The sequence below is a fragment of the Lepisosteus platostomus genome, chromosome 7 (assembly GCF_059453375.1).
Source record: "Lepisosteus platostomus isolate fLepPlt1 chromosome 7, fLepPlt1.hap1, whole genome shotgun sequence".
NCBI lineage: Eukaryota > Metazoa > Chordata > Actinopteri > Semionotiformes > Lepisosteidae > Lepisosteus > Lepisosteus platostomus.
In genome coordinates this window covers 48,833,452-48,853,250 of record NC_142617.1, presented here as the reverse complement: position 1 = coordinate 48,853,250, position 19,799 = coordinate 48,833,452, and positions in this window count along the sequence as shown.

The window sequence follows — 19,799 nt, the reverse complement described above, 5'->3', positions numbered from 1 at the left end:
TTCCAGGCCTAAATCAGGCGCTAATTGAAAGGCCCTTCTGAAAGCTGCAGGAACCTGGCTCTAGAGGACTGGAGCTGCCTCCGGCTGAGGGGGAGGCAGTGCGATGTTGTAGGACAGTACACCCTTCCATCATCAAAGACCCCCGGATGTCTTAAGATGACTTGCAAACGTACTGTTGTTGATAATCTATCTACTGTTGTACACTAGATATTGTTCCATCCCGGTAGTGCTACATTTGTTGCTGCTAGATGTTTTCTATGCCTTTTTAAAGCATCAGTGCTGAAATAGATGGAGGAGATTATTCACTGGTCCAATTAAACTAAGTGCTGTGTTGGAATAAACCTGGACATGAAGACATGACTGCTCTGCTGTACAAACGTTCCAATATAGAAACAACACTGCTCATGTGACTGGAGTGTGCTGACAGTAAATGGTGGTATCACAGTGCACCAGTGATTCCTCACTGTAATCACTATATTACTAAGGTTTGTAGTGTCATGTGCTGCCACGTTGTCGTGGCAATTAGAGTCTTTTATTGTTTAGGACTGTATTAGATACATTGATTCTGATGCTGTGTTATTCATTTACATGGTGCTCTTTAGCATATATTGCTACTATCAGGTGTTGCCACTGGTATCTTGTTTTGAAAACTACCCCATGTACTTGATTGTTCCAAATTGGCAGAGGTCAGCAACAAGCAATAAGAAACACATAGCGTATGCTCATAACTAGAGCTCTACTGGATTCAAAACCATGTGGATCATTAGTAATGATGGTCTTCAAACATACAATTCCGCATACATGAAGTTCACCACTTCTAATTATAAATCTTGGAGTACTCTAAACAAATAAAATGCATCTTTTTTTCTGTTACCAGAAAATATAAAAAGAAAATATACTTTTAAACGGGTGAAATTACAAATTAAAGACTGGCATGCTTTATTGTGTCCAAATCTGACAATTTGTACTGCTCAGCCTTGCATTTGGACAACATTGTTTGTGTTGGAAAGAAAACATCAAGCATAATCAGAATGGTGACAAGACAACAATAATCCTGTTTTTCAAAAGACATTCCTATTATGATCGTAAACCTCAAAAGTTTGGATACTGTCAAAGGATGGTGAGTTAATTAGGCCCCATACAATAAAGAATCCTTCCAAAATGCTGGATAATAGACAAAATAAATCAGAAGCAAAGTATTTACTGTTAAGACATTACAGTTCCTAGAAATTAATTAAAACTATCGTTGGTACCAGTTGTCTTTTTAATAGCTAGTGCTGGCATATTCTATAATTTGTGACAGCTTTCTGAATGCAATGGGTGTTTTACTATTCACACATTCCTTTGCAATACTGTAACTCAGCTTGATTGCTTTTGGGTCATTATTTCTATATGTACTGCTGGAGGCTGAGCTGTCACTTTTTAAAACAGGGACAAAACTACACCCTTTTTTCTGCTTCGGTTATGATTACATTTCAGCAGATAGACAAAAACAATTAATTTGTAGCAGGACTCAGGGAATAGATTTTGGAGGGAAAGTATGTCTTTTCCTGGCCTTCGGAAACTTTTCTGGGGAAGGTATATCAAACTCTGGACAGCCCACTAAGGTATGGATCTCCACCACAAGACAAGGTTGCAGCACTCAGTGTTGCTGCTATACCCTTCAGCAATAGTTAAATTCAGTATGTTTAAGTGGGTACTCTCTAGGTTGTCATTGGAAACAAGACTTGCTTTCCAGTTTATTCATGTAGCTAAATATACTATTAAAGATTAAAGTCTCTGTTGCAGTCAAATAAATATGAAATAGGAAGGGGTGAAATATTAAAATAGATGTGGTTTGTAAAGAATAGCTGCGATTTTATTATAAAGTCAAAATCAGGGGATCTCAGACTAGTAGTTTTGACAAGCCTTCATTTTCAGTAAACCAACAGAAAATCCTTAATTTAAGTCTGGGATCTCTTCTGTTTAGAGTTTACATGTTCTGCTTGTGTTAAGAAGTGCTTTTTCTGGGTGCTACTTTGGGTGCCAAAGACATTATGACTGAGATAATTGGTGACTTTAAATTGTTCCTGTGTGTGTGTTGTCCTGTTCAGGATATTGTCCCTTCTTTCTCCCTTAGCTCTGGGCTGCTACAATACATGGCAAGAATAAGTGATTATCAGATAAGGGATGCATAAATGTGTTCCCTTTAACCCTCATTCCTTGTATACAGTGGTGTATGATATCCTACTGTGGAGTTCAAAGATCAGTTCTAACTATTTTTGCATTGTGTCTCAGTGACCATTGATTCAAAACCAGGTGAAGCAATTCAGAAAAGAAAACTGCTGAAATCCTATGAGTAGTGACAGCACAATAGTCCCATGTTATGATGACACATGGTACAGGTAAATAGCACAAAAAAACAGACTGGACTTAGCATTGCTCTTATGGCATCTTAAGTCAGGCATAATGGTTTTATACTTGGAGATGCAGGCGATATTTATTTTATATCTAATATCTATATAAATACCAGTAAATGTAAAAGAGTGCCACCATGGTTTTTTGGTTTAACATCACTCATAATATTATAATCCGAGAGAGGCTCTGAGATCTGCCCTCCCCCACACTATCTGACAGTCTTGCCTTTCCAGTGTGGAGTGTGTTTATCCCCACTCCCTGTAGTTCATGATGGCACCTTGAATTCTTTCACCTTGGCTCTCCTCACCTGTTAATTACTGCTTGCCAACTTGAAGCTGTAGCCCTCCTGTTTCCTCAGCTACCTTTTCCCTCATGTTGTGCTAAATCAAGAGTCACCAGGCTTTCCATTAGTGAGAGAACCTTCTGATAAAACACACACTCAGATTTAAACACATGCTACTCAAATGTAAATGGAAAACAAAATGCGTACAGTAGATAAATGCTAAAAAATAAATACATGTACAGACTGTGATTCTTCAAATCACAGTGCAACACTGGCTGAGCTCTGCCAAAGCTACTGGATTTTACTGGATTAGTTGGCCAGGGCTCTCCTGGCTGTCAGTAACACAGCGCCCCCTGTGGTTTCTTGAATTGTTCGAAAGTGGGCAGGTCGAGGGAGTCAGTCTACACTTCTTTATTCTCTCCTATGGGTGCTTCCAGATATTGTTCATTGAACTAGTAGGGCTTCCATAGCTTATGAAGGAGAACAAAAAGTTTGGTTCCGTGTGCACTCGCAGTAACTCCGTGCAGCTGTCTGCCATTGCCTTTTCGAACAGTATGTACTTTTTTGAACATGATGTGTGTGAATCTTGATGTAAATTTAGAGCAGGGGTTACCATTTCAGCCTCTGGAGGGCCTCTTACACTTGACTATTTGAAACATTCAATTCTTTAAACGTACAGTTACCTAATATACACATTACCTTAAACTTGATTAGGAGCACTGCAATTGTGCAGTAATCAATATTGTCTAAATAATTAGACCAACAATCTAACTGAAACCTATTTCAACATGGTGGCTCAGTGTTTAGCACTGCTGCCTTGCAGTGCTGGGGTTCAGTTCCTGGGGTGCTAGAGTATCTGAGTTTCTATGTTCTCCCTGGATTCAGGTGTTTTTCCTCTGGAAGTTCTGCTTTTCTCGCACAGTCAAAGGACATACTGTGCCGGTAGGTTAATTGGCTTCTGTGAAGATTGTCCCTAGTGTGAGTGTGCCCTGTGATGGACTGTATCCTGCCTTGCGGCAGTTGGTATCTGAGATAGGCTCCGAATCCCCCATGACTCTGTATTGGATAAAGTGGTTGGAAAATGGATGGAGGGAGGTAACTGGAAGCTGAGGTGGAACCAAAACAGCTAAGCCCTCCAGGCACTAGGTTTGCCACCTTTGGGCTGGTAGTTGCTTACACATCTTAAATAATGAAATCTGTACAAAATTTTCACACAGAAACATTCAAACAGAAATACAGTTCTGCTTTGCACGTTCGCATATGGTGAAGGTTTCCTGCTGCTGCAAGCAGGAGGCCCTCACAATGTGCAAGCTTTATACGTACCATTCTATAAGCTTGGTGTGATTTATCTAGTGAAACTGTTAGCCTGGTGAGAACATTAAAAGAGCCTACTGCCAGACTGTGAAGAGCGAAGAAGAAGCAGTGAAGCTGTAAGTGGACTAGTCACCTTAGAAAATTACTGCAATGTACAATTGAAGTAAAGTCAGCAGATTTTTTTATCAGCTTTTCTTCAGTGTAAGCCAGTTCAGCCTGCCAAAGTTCTTTTCAACATCATCCAATGGGGATCTAACTTGAAGGAGATCTCAGCACACCCACTTGTTTTGTTCCTGCTTTGTTAATACTAATTACCTTGGCTCTTGGAACAAAAAAGTATCAACTTTGGAAGAGATTCTCAGGATAATCTATGCATTTTTTAAAAGAAGTTATTCCTTCAGGTTATTTTAAAGCAAACATCTTTTTATGTCAATTTAGAATCACCAATTAATTTAGCCAGTTTTGTCTTCATATCTCAGTACAAATATACAACCCCTGTCCTGTAGGTACAGAGGGAGAATAAGGAAACGAAGAGAAAGACAGGTTGCTGCCATTCATCTTTTGACAGCAGGCTCTGCGGTGATGTACAGAAGGTTCAGTAGTTTCGGCTGGAGATGAAGCACGTCCTTCGCTAATGTAAGCTTAGGTCCTGTTTATTGTATTTGTTTAGTTGAGCAGTTTGAAATGTTTTTGAGTTGTGCGGAGTTCTCTGGTTCAATTGGTGGGTAGGTTTACAGTAATGTGACTATGTGTTTTCTGATTGGTTTTGGGGGAGAATGTGACTAGAAAAGAGAGGAGATCAGGAAGAGAGTGGCACAGAATGCAGAGTTGTAAATGTGACTGTTCAGTAATGAAGTGCAGAAAGAATATCGTCTCCATCCAGATCCCATCCGTACCGCCAGATTGCCATTGCGCAAACCCTACAGTAACACTGACATCATTGTGAGAACACTTCTCTGTGGAGGAGCACACCCACAGGAAGTTGACAAAGAGAACACACAGGAAGTTGCTGTTTTGCCAGGAGCCTAGAAGACACTGGCTAACCAATCAGAGCCCCACCCTCGCTGGCACTGAGCCAGTTATGCACCACAAACGCGCGGGGAGTCCCGGATGAAACTTGATAGAAAGCTAGGCTTGAACGTTTAGATCACAGAGCACCTTGACCAGCTGAACCACTTCTGCGCCCCCAACCCTGTCTTTTTCCATCCATTCATTTTCTAACCGCCTTATCCAATTCAGGGTCCAGAGAGAGCCGGAACCTCTCCTGGCAAGCACTGTGTGCGCAAGGCAGGACAGGACCTTGGATGGGGCAAACACAGTACCAAATACAGACAAGCTCACATGCCCATTTTCCCAGAAGCCAACCTACCAGTATGTCTTTGGACTGAGGGATGAAACCAGACCTCCCATAGAAAATCCACATGAAGACAACTCCAAACTGACAGCACCCCAGGTCCGGAACTGAGCCCTGGACCCCAGAGCTGGCAGGCAGCAATGTTAACCACTGCCCTCCAAGTTGTTGTAAGGCTGAGAAATGATTAACAAACACAATGCGTTTCTCTGAAAACTCTGTATGTTTAGTAATTTCAGATGAATGCTCAATTTCTTTTCTACAGGAACATCTGCAATGATCTGAGGGTAACTAATAAGATGAATATTGTTTCTGCTTTTATGAAAATGCTTTATTGTATTATAATTTGTCCTGATTACATTAGTCTGTTCCATGAGGGGTCATGATTTAAAGAAACATAACAGCTTTATTTTATGAAATGCCATAAAAAACAGCAATGAATGGTGACCTCTGGAAATCTGATATTCAGATACTAAAATGTTATTGTTGTCAGTAAAAAACAACAGATTGCAATATGCTTAAATTACAACGTAGGCTTTCTACAGCAAAAATAAACTGAACAAAATGAAAGATAATATTTAAAAAGGGTAGCTTATCTTTCAAATGAATAGAATATATATTTTTTAATCTTTGAGCTTGGATTGTACTTAACACTGATGAGCAGTAATCAGTGCATTGGTCTTTTAGGAGTGGAAGAGATTAATGGTGCATTTAACTAGAAGCGCAATAAAAGTTCAAGTTCTAATCTTACCCATTTCCTCTCTTCTACACATAAACTCCTCTCCTGCTGAGCACATCCCCTTTGTGTCTCTTTCTAGCACTCCTCCATACACCCCATCTTCACCCTTGTAGCGGCTCCTTGGCTCATTCCTGACGAGAGGGGGACCCATCAGCGTCCCCACAAGCAGACTGCTGTTCCCTTATCCCTTATTTTTATCTAGTTGCAGCAAGTCTAGTTTAAAATTAAATCATGATCATGATAGAGGAACATCATGTAATCATGAACATCAGAGTAACAATATATGGAGCTGAAGAAAGAATGAAGGGGATAAATGTACGCTGCTAGGGCAAAGCATTCATCATATGTTTCTTTTAGTTAGAAAGCAGCATGGGGCCAAAATCAGAATGAAAACTACATATGAAACAGATGGAAACAGGAACACCGCAAATCATTTACACAAGAGAGGAGAACAACAAACCTAGACAAGTAAAACTCATTTCTTATTTTATTTATTCTATTTATTTGCTTTCCACTTTCCTATTTTTCAGCTTCTTGTGGAGTGCCTTTTTATTGACCTTTACTGTTCTCGGTGGAATGATTTTGCAAGATGTTGACGATACCAGCTAGAATGTCATTTCATACTTTGGTGAATTCTATAGTTCTGTAAGCTGTAATTGAGCACTTCAGCCTGAACTGTCATTCTCTGGGTTGATATCTCATGGAGAGAAATCTGAGATTCTGAGGTCGTAGGGAGAGTAACCCAGCAGAATGGGACCTCTTGAAGGTGAAACTCCTCTAGTGTGCCATAGTTTAACCATGTAGTTCAAGTAGGTAGTAGTAGTTCAGGTGGGTAGCTGCGTCAGCATGCGTAGGCGGCAAAGGAACGGGTAATAGGTTAATTCCATGCTGAAAAGAGAAGACAGAAAACACAACGTTTCTGCAGTAGAGCCTTTCTTCAAAAGCATGGGAGAACAAAAGCTGGGAGTGAAGAGGAGGCGGGAGCAGGGTGGAGGCAGAGTGGGCACTCAGCTGGTGTGAAATGGAGAGAGGTGAAGAGAGGTGTGAAGTCAAAACCCGCAAATGAATAGAGAGGATTAGAAGGAAACGAGTCTGTCATTGAGAGAAGGGGGAAGGAGTGATCCTAGTTTCAGGATAATTTTGGTTTCAGATTTCTTTCTGCAAAAGGAGTTGAGAAACCCTTCTTTGGGTATGCAGAGTGATCCGTATGACCATGGCCATTAGAGATGAAAGGAGAAACTATAGGCCTGGAGAGATCTTTGATCCTCACAGCCCTGACATGTTCCCTGAAGTGTTCTCCCAGTCTCCTTCTTGTTTCCCTAATGTACTGTAGATAGCTGGGCATTTTCTGTAAGAGATGCAGTAAATAAGATTGCCGGAGGTACAAGATGTCATTTTAGTGATACGGAATTGTCCAGAGGGGCCTTGAAGGAGCGCGGTATTGGATATATTTACAGGTGATACAGCGAGTTGTGTTGCAGGGGAATGTGTCTGGTGTCACAATAGTTTAATCATGTTCACAAATTTAATAATGATAAGGTGAATCTACTTTGATCTACTTTGTCTCTGATTCTGCTGGTTTCACACGTCAGGTTTTCTAAAACCCAGCGCTCCCCAATAAAAAGTATTCTGTCACTATCTTCATCTACTGTAATAGCCACTCTTTTTCTTACTTGGAAGGTCTTAAAATTTCAAGTAAATGACGATAATAATTAGAATTAATTGCATTTATGTATTGCATATCATTCCAAATGATTCCAAAGCACATTGCACATAGAAGGGGACCCACCAGAGTCAACTACTGCAGTGTACTGTAGCTCCCACTGGGGTGAAGTGCCAACAGCCCCACTGCACAGCCGATGAGGTAGAAAGGTCTGAAACTGCTTCATAAATTGATTGAAGTGGGAGGCAAGACTGTATAAGCCTAGTCCTAGTTAGCTAGGACACTCGATTAACACCCCCACTCTTTCAAAAGGCGCAATGGAATCTTTTAATAAGCAAATAGTCCAGACCTTGGTTTAATATCTCATTCAAGTAGGACACGTCCTGCAACAGGGTCTCCAGGCTCCACACCCGGGGTATTGCATTCTGGAAACTCTAGTTTAAAGGGAAGAGCGCCACCTTCTAGTGCACTAGTGCTACGCACCAACACAGTTTTCCCTTTGAGGTCTCCAATTTCGGCACAGCAATGCGTTGCTGGTAGTCACTTTCCTCTGATGTACCACAGTTTGTTCTAAGCAAAATACAGCACAAATGATTTAGCCCACTTTATAAAGGAATTCAGCATATTCATAACACACATTCACATGAATCAGCAATAAAGTAGAATAGCACAAGAAAGTGCCCAAATTAATTGACTGCAGGAGCTAAGGCACTTGCATAACTTGCTCTTTTGAAATACAAACGATAGTTTTACATTCTACATGGCAGAAAAGTTATTTTTCCAAATCTTGTGTATTCTCTTATTTTGTCTGCCTCTGTAATTAGATAGCAATTCAGTCTAGTCTAATTCCAGTAATTGCTCTTAAATGATTTATGTATACGGTATTACTTAATATATGAACACACGCATATGATGAACACAAAAGCTTTTGATGTCAATGAATATATATATAAATTAATATAAACAATACTCAGAAAAAACATTTCACATTGTGCCATTGCACAAATGGAAGTTAGGTTTAGTAAAAAGAGGTAAATTCAATGCATTCAGTATATTTTAATTTTTGATTTTTCATTCCAGGTTTTGCTGACATTTACCTTATTTCACACACAAAAAGATTGTTTGTGCAAGGAGGACTTAAAATATTCACTTTTCAAGACATATATAAATCATTTGTAATACAACAACATTATTATAGTATGGTACTGTAAGCATAATTTTTACATCTAAAATTCAGAAGCTGTACTCCAATGTACAGTTGCTATTCACTGACTACCATGCTATTAATCAGAACTGCTGAGCCAAAAAAAAAAATCATACAATACAGTTAAACAATCTGCACTTTGATGTCAAGGATAGTACACAATTTTGTGCTGTAGATCTGAGTCATGCCAGAGATTTGGATTGTACTGTAAGTAAACAAAGTAAGACCATTCAGTATATGAGAAATTCTTGTTCAAAATGGCAAAGAGGACAGCACTAAAATCAGAATTCCTTCCTCAATCACACTTGTGAACTGTAAAAAGGAAATAGACTAAAAAATCAATGATTTTATCTGAATTGACATGCTCTTCATAATATCAAGAATCTCATCTGACAGGCACTCTAAGATCCCCATACACAGTGTAGATGGTTAATTAGGCAATCTCTTCTTAGAAGCAGTAATCTCAAAAAGCAATGAGCAAATCTTACGAATTGCTTTTTTCTATCCTGCGTGTATTGCAGAACTATACACAATAGTGAATTTGCAGTGCTGTTAAAATAATTGATGTGACTTTACAGCGTGTATCAAGAAAAACATATTTTTAAAAATGCCCAGTTCTAATGTAATGCATCATAGCATAAATCTTTGTATGCTTATGATTGTTGCAGTTATGTGGTAGCTTTTAAAATAAATGTCAGGAAGAATCACCTAGCAGGTATTCAACAGGTTCTCTGCTTTAAGTGAAAATTCTACTTCTGATGGCAACCTCTTTTTAAAACTCTGGTTTAGGAAATGTATAAACAAAATCAAGATATGAGGTATATTCTTTAGACAGCAGTACGTATACAGTGTCAAAAAATCAAGCTATATATTATATTCTTTAGACAGCAGTATGCAATATTTAATAAGCAACAATAAGCTGCAAATTCTCAGCAGATTGCTAAATGCCATAGAAGGTGGCACAGCAGTTGACAAGGTTGAATGTCTGGGACCAAAATGTAGCCCAAGGCAGATGGACTGGAAAGCAGTGACCAATAAGTGCTAGAAATTTGAAACTGCAGAGAAAAATCAACCACATCTATTAATAAATATGCTTTACTTTGTCATTGATGTCACTGCTTTTGTTATTGAACTAGACATGTTTGTTTAAATGGAGAAAACCCACTGGAGTATGATTTTGTTTTTTCCATTTAAGACTGCTTCATTAGAATTATCATTGGCCACCCCAATCACGGACACTTTTTCACGAAACATGCCTTTTGGTGCTCTGTGACAGTTCAGATCTAATTTAGAAAGAGAGTGATTGCAGAAATTACTTGCACTTGATCTTCTTACAGCCCGAGGAGATAAAACAAAACAGGAAGGGGGCAGGGTAATTGATTTGTACTTTTGGAAGCTTCTCAATGTCATACCAGCATTTTAAGAGACAGTGCAACTTTTTCTCATTGTACCATTGTATAAGCATCAGAACGCTTAAGGGTTTAATCACAAGCACTATAATTACGTGTTATACTTCACTATACGTATTCCATTATTAAAACATGGTAGGAAAAACCACGTGCAAACATGCAGTTGTTTCTCCTGTATTCACCAGGCTAATATTATGCATAATTTAGATCCAGTTGAACTTGGAATGAGGTCAGTTCCTAATCTGTCTCTTTCTTCATGAAAAGTGGGGGGGTTCTGAGAACCCAGTCCTTATGGATGTGTTGTTGTTCCCTTCAGCCAGGTGAGTTACCCCAAAAAAGTTTTCTATTCAATTTTTTTCTGTTTGCACACAGACCTTCTTATTCAGAGTTGTTATGTTGCTGAACTGCCTGTAGACAATGAAGAATGTGTATCTGGGGAGAGAGCTCCTATACAGTTTATCACATATATACCATGGATAGACCAAGTTTTTATTATACAAATATAAAAGTGGACGCAGAAAAAAAAACTGAAAGTGATAAAATAAAGTCTTATCACAGGAGATTAAAAGGTGAAAGCATAGATAATCACCCCAATCTGTGATCACAAATCCTAACACCCCATCAATATGCAGAATTCTTTGAAAATAAAAGCTGAAAAACAACAAGCCATAAATATTTCCTCAGATCACAAGATCTCCATTACATGAAAGCTCGCTTTCGTAAACAGTGACGTCCCATTTGTATAAAGGGCTATTGGATTGTTCTGTGTTACATTTGCTGACTATACGGAGTCTTCAGAGTAACTGCTCTCTGAAAAGAAATGCATTTATCAGCAATGAGGAACTGCAATGTCACTTTCTTTTGCTCATCAATCACTGGGCTCTAGCAGTCCAATGGGACTCAAGAACATTTCTATGGCCCTCCCTGTTCCATCTTAAAGCCAGGGCGACGTGCTTTAATGTAGACCAATTTTTTTTTTCAGAACTGGGGCCTGGCTGAGAGTGACCAGGCAAGGGTGCTCTGACTGCATTCCTCTTTGGGAGGCCGGGGCCGTGGACACAAGCTTCCATTCTCTTTCAAGGATGGAATCAAGTGATGGCCGACAGGAACAGACACAACCAAGCCATTGCGAACAGGCAATTGATGGCAAAGTCCTACAGAGGGCATGGAGTGAGGAGGGTCCAAAGCAGCCTGTAGAACCCAGAGCACTGAAGGTATAGAGCCTGGCGAATACAGAGGGGGAGGCCTAGCGGGCACCATGCAGATCATGTCCAGGAAAGGTTAGGGAAGGAGGGCCTAAGAAGAAGCCAGTTTCCTTGTAGAATATAACAATAAAAAATATAAAATAGATACATCAGAATATTTTATCAGGGAAATTTGTATGTAACTCCGTGCACACGTGGTATTTGTTTGGTTGTGTGAATTACCTACGAATCACAATGAATTCAAGGGCTGAAATATCCTTTTCCTGCTTACAGTATATATCCCTTCTTATTCTCTTTCTGACTTTGTTTTAATGTGGAGCAAAGGCAGACAAGTATACAATATGTCAGAACAATTCAGGCAAAATCAGATAAAATCAAAAATGGAAATAAAATCTGTAAAATGTCTCTTTTGTACTGTATACTCCTCCATACTCTGAATCTACTATTCCACCATTCCGTCACTATACCACGAATGTCCGAGCTCTCCCTTGCTTTGCTATTGCTTTGTCTTACCACGTTCAGACATTGAATTCAGTACCCTCAATGCAGTTACCCAGTAACTTCTGAAAATTTCATTTGTGTTACACATCACAGGAGGAAGTACAGATGGTGTGCATGCATTGAATTCCATTAAGATTATTATATGCAAATGATTTGCTGCTGTGAGTGAATGCTGATCATGTACTCAACATGTGGTAAGGACACTTCAGTGTGTATGAGTATGAGTGTAAGTATAGCACATGGATTGCTATGGGTATTGTATTGCAAAGGAAATGTGTCCATGTTTAAAAGTGAATGAATATGTGACTGCTACTGTAGGATGACTTTCCCTAGTGGCTGTGTTGCAATATGGTGCAGACTTTTCTCTGCTTGTACAGGATCAATGTGAGAATACTGCCCATTAATCACAATAAAGTGGAGAGGCAGTACTTGGGAAGCATGCTAATGAACTGTGATGTGGTCAGACACAGGAAAATACATTGTATCTTAGAGCTGCAGTCTCATTCTCATATCCCCTTTTTCATTTGCTCCTGTGGCATCTCAGCAGTCACTAAAACCAAGTGATCCTCTCTCTCTGGGAACAGATTACATTATGTTTAACTTGGACTCCTTTTTTTCTTGCTCTTGTTATTTCTTTTTTGGTAAATTGATATTAAAATAAGTCATTTTTGCATTGTTACTATAACAAAGCATATTTTATATTTAGGCATGGAATATAATATGTTTTGAAATGCTATAGGCACCACTGTACTGTAGACTTCCCTTTACACAAAAAAGCTGTTTAATAATAATAATAATAATAATAATAATAATAATAATAATAATAATAATAATTCCTTACACTTATATAGCGTTTTTACTGGACACCGCTTTACAGGGATGGGGGCTCCCCTCCACCACCACCAATGTGCAGCCCCACCTGGATGATGCAATGGCAGCCATAGTGCGCCAATACACTCACTTCACTACTATTACTATTGTAATTAAGTTAATCAATGTATTGGTTGTTTTGTACTGTATTTCTCTTATCTGTTATGGATTCACATGGGTTCTTGTGGATTAAATGGAGATTCACCTATCCATCAAAAGGAACCTGGGGGGAGGGGTGGAGTTAAGGGTCTTTAACCTGGTACTCATGCGGCCGCACGCTAGTCTTTGTCTAGTATTGTTTGTGTGACTGATACATAGCCTGTTTGTAAGCGTGTTTGGAACAACTAGTAGTAAATTCCTTACAAAGGTGTTGTTTACTATTTTGTTGAATGTTTTTCTTTAAAAAAAATATTTTTCTGCATCAGAGTACATTAGTAAACTGACACATTTTTGCACCTTCCTCTTGTCAGTCCTATGATTTTATTCCTGTGACCACCCCTGGTTTTTCTATCAGATGATTTGATCACACTGTGCATTTCATACATTTGTGTGCTGAAAATAAAGGTGATATAATCATTCACATAGAATTATAACAAAAGAACAAGTGCTCATTTAGTGTTCTATTTGCTTGATCTGCTTTTCATTCTTTTCTCTTTGCAAGTGTTAAGTGTTAAGTATTATGATGTGGTCAGGGAATGACAGTGATCTAAAATATCATGCTATTGTATTAACAACATAATAGTACAATACTCTAGGCAATAAAGGTTATAATAAAATAGATTATTAGCTCATGGTGCACATACTACATTATAAACTTCCTTTATGCAAAGAATATTTTCACACTGAGGCAACCAGAAATTTGAAAGCCGACTTACTGTACTTTTCGTTAAGACAGTTCTTGGCTACAGAGAAGATGCTAAAGTTGACCTTGATCCTGTAAAGTTTATTTGGAAGTTACAACTGTGTAATTCTCTTCCTGAATAAAGCTTGAAGAGTATGTGATTTGCTGTGCAATGATTGCTCTTATTAATTTAATAGAAATCAACAAGTATGTGGGTCAACATGCTTGAGAACTGAATGTGTCCAGAAGAGGGAATAGCCTTCTCTCATTAACACACATTAAAACAGCACAAACTGAGAGCTTCTCTTAGTCTTTTTAAAGGTCAACCCTTGAATATAATCACTTATCCAAGTTGCTTCAGAAAATACAGGGGGCACATGTTAGCTTTCACATGAATGATTTACATCTTCTGGTCCAATTCTTTTTTTTACTACACAAAGTGACCATTTATAATCAGCTGCACTCCTGATCACTGAGGCTTGACCCATCTCTGATGTGCAATGTTAATAAAATGGTATGTTAAGGCTGTTAAACTCTTTGGATACATAATCCATAGAGACCTGTGAAACTAGTCTTTTGTTTCAGAAATAAAGTCGGCTGTTCATTTAATTTCTTTACTATAAGCTTCAGTTTTTACTGGCTTTATAGCAGAAATATTTCTGTTTGATGTGTGTATATGTAGAAATGGGTATATTCCTATAATACAGTAACCATTAATGCTTGGCATTGTGACATATTAAAGGAGAACTGCAATGCTATTTTTAAATTTTGGGGTTATTATTGTCAGTGATGGGTGGATTTCAAACCACAGTGAAACTACCAAGTGCACAGTAACGTGTACAACTTTCAATTAACATCACAACAGAGATTAAGTTTAAATGTATGTGTAGCACCATATTGCTGTTATTGTCTGTGATTTAGAACGAGGCAACAAAACGAGGTGACTCGAAAGCAGTCCTATTACATTGTAAACACACTTTAGACCAAACAAGTTTTGCTACTTTATTAACAGTAAATAAAGTACACTCATAATAATTTACGTTCTAAGAAGAACATGTTTCTCTTTTGCTTACAGAGACTAGTGAGCAGGAAGGGTCGCTTTCACGTCACAATTAGCAGAAACTCTTGCGGTTTCTTGTCTGTCCGCGACAACACAGTACTTTCACAAAACTCATGATTTTACACTTAATTCAAAATTGAACAAAACTGTCAATTGATTTGTTTTGTTACCGAGATTGATTATTAATAATTTAATAATATATTCAATAGCTTTAAATTGATTATATACAGTAAATGACCTGATTGTGAGATCGTTAGATTTTTTAACTCGGCATGTTCATTTTGAAATACTGCAAAAAGCATTGCTTTGCACAATAACCACCCCTGCAATTGAATCCTTTTCACTTCTTTTCTATTTTGGGGCTGTTGTGTGTATATTTCTCTAGGGAATTTCAAGAGAATCTGAAATCAAAGTGCTGTCAGCCTTGAGACTACAAATGTATTGTGGGAAAGAAGAAGACCCTGGAGTAATTTTTAATGCTCTTTCAGTTCTCACCTGTTTAACAGTTAAAGGCACTGTAGGTTGTGACATTGTTTTTATTTGCTGTTTTTCTGAAACAAATGCACATTTTATACAGTCTTTCTGTTTTGTCACTTTAGGTGACACATGTACCTCATTCATTTCTGCGATCAGAGATACTCTATTGTTTAGCCTGTGTAATTATACATTCCAGATACCTCCCATTGCAGCCATTAAGTGTTGGCACCTTGTACAGTATTTTAATTGAATTAATTCATTACAACATCTTATTCATCAACTTCTAGGATGACCGACTGTTCAATAAGCTTTAAAAGGTATCACTGACAAATTAATAGATCTTAACGAACTGTCCATTACATTGCATAAATTACCAAGTATCCTTATTTTAAAAGGAGCGTTTTTACATCTATAACTGTAATTACATTACATGAAGCGATTAATTGTTCTTTAAGACTTCTTGTCTGTGTATAAAGGAATTTTTAAGAGGCAATAGGATTTAGGACATCCATCCATCCATTTTCTACCTTATTCTAATTCAGGGTTGCAAGAGGCACAAGGCAGGACACACCCTGGACAGGATTCCAGTACATCACAGGGCACACACACATGCACACACTCAACACCAGGTCCAACTTTCCAAAAGCCATTTATCCCACCAGTATGTTTTTGGACTATGGGAGGAAACTGGAGCACCCAGAGGAAACCCACCTGAACACGGGGAGAACACACAATCATCAAAGGTTGGAAAACCCAGGGACCCAGGACTGCAAGACAGCACTGCTAACCACTGCACCACCAGGCATCTTGAACAGAATACATTACATAAGGTTTAAAGTTAAGCATCGGTTTGGGAAACAGAATGCTGGTTAATTGGGGCAACCGTGTTGTGAAAGGTGCTATATAAAAATAAATTGCATGGTACTGTAAAGCATGCAATGCTTTGGCATTGAGGATCTGCAGGAGAATATGGTAAAATAAGGATATTTTGTAGTTTTCTGATGTCTACTCCCTATTCCCTAGGCACTCTTACATAACAGCAAAAGGGTTTGAGAGGTTTGTGTGACCTCTTTCTGTTCCCAAAAGAGAGAAGCCAACATTCAATTTGTTAGGACGTATATTCACACCCTTATTATCCCCATAACATTATTTCCATTCTACTATAACATCCAAGTCCATACAGCAAATTTTACAGATCAAAACGTAATTTGTTGATGTAACCTTTTAAACCAATAAGTCAACAAAAGCACAAATTCTCATTTGAGAATTTGACAAACCGCAGATTATACAACTTTGGTGTTAGCAATTATGAATGCTGGAAATAAGGACACAGTGCTGGGCTCAAGTGGGCTTATTTCCCGAGTAGCCATAGGAAATCCAATTAGAAAAGGTTACCAAAATAGAAACGGAAGTCCTAATATCCGAAATCCAAAATTCACACACACACACACACTACAGCGCTCCAGGGAGAATCCGAAATAGTGAGCAATGGTATGGAAAAGGGGAGGGTTAAAGTAGTGATAGGAAGATGAGTTGCGGCGTGAGCGTCTGTTTGAGTGAGTGCACGTGGGAAGGTGAGGGCGTTTGTGAGAGTGCGTGGAAAGTGTGACACTGCGAGTGCGTGCAGAATACGTGACATTTGGTGCTTTACAGATGAAAATATATAGTAATCAATAAAGACTTCAATACTGGATTGTTTACAATGTACAGTAATTAATACAGACATTATCAATGCAGTGGCGGGGCAGTGCGCAGTGTGGTGGCTCTGTGGCTAAGGATCTGAGGCTGTGGCTAGACGGTTGCCGGTCGTATCCTGTGGCCGGCAGGGGAATCCTACTCTGTGGGGCCCCTGAGCAAGGCCCTTAACCCCAACTGCTCTATAGGGGTGCTATACAAAATGACTGACCCTGCGCTCTGACCCCAAGCTTCTCTCCCTGTGTGTGTGTCTCATGGAGAGCAAGCTGGGGTATGTGAAAAGACAAATTCCTAATACAAGAAATTGTATACTGTATGGTCAATAAAATGATCTTATCTTATTAATACTGGGCTTTAAACTGAGCTTTTTGCATTAGAAATGTCTTGTGCTGCTCTGATAGTGAGTCGATGTGCAGTAATTAATGTTAGATTTTAATGTTGAATTCTAAACTGGGCAATGACTTAGTGTCTTGTCCTGTTCTGACGGTAAATAAACAGTTAGGTCACTTCTGTCATTCACGCAGGGAGCTCATTAACGTTCTTTCCAAATCGCCTTTGGCTCTTGACATTTTGTACTCCTGGCAAATGAGGGAATTCTTGCAAACTGCATAGCTCTTTTTCCATTAAGCAGGAGGATAAAATACAGTATCTTTGATTTACCCTTTACAATCATTCTGCTAATGTTTGGGCTTGTACATTATTTGGGATTTGGTGGCCCAATGGGTAGACTTTGCTTGGGGGCTCAAAGTTGTCATTACTATATTTTGTGAGTAATGAGTGCATTTCTCTCCTCTGCTTTAGAAATCCCTGGGAGACCTGCAGTCAGCACCACTTCCGCCAATGGAGACTAATCAGTATCTATAGGATTTATTCCTAGCTCACTCTCCCCCATGGAGAAATAAGCACTTGTCAGTGACATTCTCTTTAGCATTGCCCAGGCTGATTTGTTTTTAATTGTGTGGCATTAAGAGCCTTTCTTTTTCTAATCTTTTAGGTTGCACAACAACGTTGCTTGTTAAGACTCCATATTATCAATGAGCTTCCAAATATTGTCTTGTGCAGATTATGTATTACCTAAGAGGTGCATAGGCCCTGTAGAAAAATACGTTTTTGATGTTACAGTTCTTGAATTATGAATCTAGCAAGCTCACTTTCAAATATCTCAAGCATTAAAAGAAATACCAATCATAACTGCAGATTCACAAAGTTCTCAGGAAAATGTCTCTATTTTTAGTGGTTGCATTGACATCTAATTAAACAGACATTATACAGATGAATTCCTCATCTACTGTGAAAGTCACTGGCTTGCAGTGTATGTGGCCACTTCTGGAAGCATTACAGCTTTACATCTGTGTCACAGCAGATGTTGTGTTGTGGATTACTGTGTGATGCTATTGCTAGTGCATCGTTCTGCATGTCTGTGCCACATATGATTAAAACAATGGGGGGGGGTTCACACATCCTTCATTCATGATAAAAGAAGACTTGGCTTTACTGCTGCCAAGTTCCAAAATAATCTCCAAATAACCTCCAAACAATTGACACAAAGGTGTTCTCTTGCTGAGAGGGGCATAATGGTTCCTATTCCTCTTTTCTTGTCCTGATTTCCACCAAGGCCGGAAATGTTATGCACATCACTTGTGTCTAATCGGCTCTCGCTAATAAGGCGATTTACTGCTTATGCAACCATCAAGAGAACTTGATGTCTGTCTGTATATCACAGCCAAACAAACAGTATCAGTTAAACAAAATGAAGAAAAAGCATTTATCCAGGGGAGTCCTGATTGACTCAAGCAGGAAAGGTGTTCTTCTCAGAACAGGCTGAGCTCAAAGATCATGTGTTTATGAGCACAGATCATGTCACTAACCGACTGAGACTGGGATTCTTCCAGTAGAGGCACACAATTAGCTGATCCGCAAATTTCTTCTGCTGAGACAGCATCCACCTCAGTGCAAAATATCATTATAATATCACATGGCAGACCTGAGGCTAGGCACTCCCTAGTCTCTCATACCCCTGTCCGCTCTATTCTATTAAATGCGTAGGGGTTATGACTCCCCTAGAGGGAGGCAGCTATTGAAATCGGCTGCTGCCATGAAATTGAGAGTGCAGTGGCCTTCATGGACTTTATCCTTCCTTGAGCCCGCCGTTACTTTTCACCACCCTGACACTTTCATAATGTTTGTGAATGTCAGAAAATGGTTTAATGCCTCATGTATGTGTCTGCAGTGGTTTATATCCTGATCAAGACTAATAACTCCCTTTGGCTTTGCTGACTGAACAACCATTCAGTCAGCAATGACTCCCTGCACACTACCTTTATTTAATTTCACACACAGGGTGAACAATACATCTGTGTTTCCTATTGCCATGTAGACTCATGCTTTCACCCTTCTGGAGAAGGTTTGCAAATGTCTTTTTAGAATTGGTCCCATCTGATGCATCTGATGACTGTTTAAGGTGTAACATATAATCAGATGGTGTTTGGGATGTGGGAGTTGGCCAGGTCAATAAAAGTTAGAAAAAGAGAAAGAAAGTAATGAATATCAGGGCAGAGTTGTTATTAATAAAGAAGTTCCGATACTTTTATTAATTTGTATTAAACTTTATTTATCGTCTCTCATAAAAAAATATTCACTGTTGCGTTGCTTTGAGTAATAACGGTTTTTAGCTACATCTTTCCATTACCTCATACTTCTAACTTCTAACTAAACCTAATTTTTAATTTAAATGTATTTAAATAAAATTTAAATTAAACCTAATTACATTTTAAATGCTTCTTCAACATG